Raw genomic sequence first — 3,237 nt, 5'->3', positions numbered from 1 at the left:
ACTCAACGAATAAGTCTGTATCAAAATTACTGTGATTTCTATGTGCTTGTAGTTGTTAATTACAATCATGTTATTAATTAACACAATCAGTTTGTCTATATTAATATCTGGACCAATTTTAATGAGACCATTGAAAGATAGAGGGGACATGGAGGAGCATGAGCAACATGATTTTTTCCCGGAAAAATCCTGTTAAATTTGTGAAAAAACTGAATTTTACACGAAGTCCGCTAGATATAAAGTCAAAATATAACGGGTAGAATTTATTGAATTACGTTTTTAATTCAATCCAAGCGCCATTGGCCTAGTTGCAAGCCATTCTTAAATAACTACAAAACACGTCTACGTGAAAATCACACCATATAAAACGCCGCCTGTCACTTGACTGCGATAATTGCTGGATCCGACTGCCGACTGCTATTGATTTTATCATTACAAACCCTCAACAATGCGGATGTGAGAACAAAGTTAATTGTTTATCTCAAACCCACAGCTTCTAATTATAATAACGATTAAAATCAAAAACATTATGATTATATAATTAATCAGTTACATAAATACCTAGATCTACACAAGGGGAGATTTGTAATTTTACCAAAACAATCAAACTAAACCAACACAAATAATAGATAACCAGATTTTTTTTTTGCTAAGACGGGATTGTGGAACTTTTTTCGGTGAAAAAAAGCAAGATTCCTTCGTCGAAAGCGGGAAGAAAAATACGTATAGGTATAGTCAAACGTTTAAAAACTTAAATTACGTACGTGACAATATATCGTAAAAGAAATCATAGAAAATGTATTTAAAAAAAATATGATATTTTAAATCAGATTTATCCTATTGTTGCATGAGTCTTATTCGTCTTCTGAATAAAAAAATAAAAAAATCGACATAAAAGTCAAAAAAAGTATTATTCCTTGGAAAAATATAGCATTTCAAACAATAGTCTGAGAAGTGAGAGTGCCAACCGCCCGCGCTTTCTCAGTAGGTACCTACGTACTCTGCACGCACGATCGAATTACTCCCGAAAAGCGGGACTGAGCCATTAAATTTGAGTTAAAAATCAGGACGTCTGGCAACGCTGATAGGTAGGTACGTTACATAATAAGTAATTAAATAAGATAGATAATGATTATCATGACTCATGGTTCATCACACCATCAAGTAGGTACAAAGGTAGATCATCAACATCATGTAAACCGCGGGACACAACTAGTTAGAGATAGATATGACAAAATAGTGATTTTCCCGACTACGACCTCATGACCGAATGAGGATGGTTGCTGGGAGATCTTAGATAGGCATTATCTAAGAGTTTCGGTACCAACATAAATTAGGTATATTAAAGTAACTGTTGAATAGATTGCATTAAACATGACCTATTTATTGGGTTTTAACAATATGTTTAGCTTTAGGTAATTCTCATAAGATTTTTAGTCTTTTTCTATTTTCTTAGTCTTAGTCTTTCCGCCACTAAAATACTTCAGCCTTTTTATAATAAGTAGGTAGGTATACATATAGGGTTTCCCACGGATGAAAATTATACAAAGATTAGTAGCTTAATATATATGTAAATATAAATACGTGTGTAAGTTTGTTTACTATACGCTTTCACGTCATAACTGTTAAATCAATCACCAAGAAAAATTTTCATTTTGTCAGGAGCTCTAGAGCTCTAGGAAAATATAAGTAGAGATTAGATAGTAGATTTAGACTACTTCTCATTTAAGAAAAATAACTGGTTTCAAGAGATACAAAAATAATATTTCCCCAACGGCATTCAAATAATACCTACTTAATGGACAAAATCTACATGAACGCGAGAAAATCCACAGTCATGAGCAATTAAACTAAAAAAAACAAAATATTACATTTAACTCATTAGTACCAAATTTACGAGAGAAAACAAAACTTACCTTACGCTCCAATAATTTTAGTTTCATCTCTAACGTCAACAATCCTTATATCATCAAGTAACACATAAACATCGATTCACCGTATTTGAACGTCACTGAATGATTATAATACAGTCCACAACCAAACAAACACTACAGGTGTCCAATAACTTCAAATAATTTGGGAGCTTAACTTAAAATCCTACCAACGTTTAGATAGGTCAACATAAGTTGATATCAGATAGCTATAGAAGACCGTATTAGGATGAATCATTCCGACGTTTTCGAGCTCCCATTAACGAGCTCGGAACATCATTATTTTTTACTTTCACATTTGCACTATTTATTAATGAAAGACGTGAAATTAAAGAATAGTAAGTAGTAATTAATGAAAGAAATTAATTTAGATTGTAAAGAGATTAGGGTATATTCGCGAGCCCCTCGAAGGGCCTGAAATCGACCAGGCGTCCCGCCGCGCCACTGACCGCGAGCTCCTAGCTCCCGGCACCTCTGCGCGCATGCGTGCGCCTCGCCGCTCGCAACACGTATCCCGACCGTAGTTCCGTAGCGAGCTTCTCATTTCCTCGCCAAGCTTTACATTACTCGCTTACCTGAGCATTGTCGGCGTTCCCACTCGTCGGGAATGGCAATATACTGCATTAATGACATTCTTCTACTTGCATTCGGAATTTAATATCACCCATATCCGACAATACGAAGCGAGTATAGACAGCATCAAAAAGTTATTACCTGTCTACGAGCAGTTTTTATTTATTTCGTCTACAAACAAAACTCAAGATGTATACTTTTTTATAGAGTCGGAAATTCTTCTTAAATAGTGCCTCCCTTTCCCTTCTAAGGATTAAGTAGTAGGTACCTTAATAGTAGAAATGTTAGGTAGATATTATTATTATTTCGAAGATTAATTAAAATCAATAAAAAATACACTCATTTACATAAGAATTTGTATTTAATTAGGTAAGTACCTACTTTAGTATAGTAGATAGAGGTAGATAGGTAATTTTCAATTCATATTTAAGTAACAAAAGTTTTGACATTATCAATCGTCATCACTAGTGATAGATATGTAAAGGATAGTCAAAAGTAGGAATTGCCTGTTCATTCATACTTTGAAGTTATTTTCCTTAGTTATTATAATTGTCTATTTCTGGATCAGTGATTTCTTCGAATGCGTGTAGCTACAGTACATTTCATAGAACACAAAACTATCTTCGAGGCGATAGACGCTGTGAAATAATTCACGCAGTTAATTGGTTTGTTTGGGAATCGTTGGAAAACTCGGTAAAGGGCAACTCAAGGACGCACAAATGAAACGGCATAC

Source organism: Bicyclus anynana, chromosome 3 (assembly GCF_947172395.1).
Source record: "Bicyclus anynana chromosome 3, ilBicAnyn1.1, whole genome shotgun sequence".
Lineage (NCBI taxonomy): Eukaryota > Metazoa > Arthropoda > Insecta > Lepidoptera > Nymphalidae > Bicyclus > Bicyclus anynana.
This window is presented reverse-complemented; position numbering follows the sequence as displayed.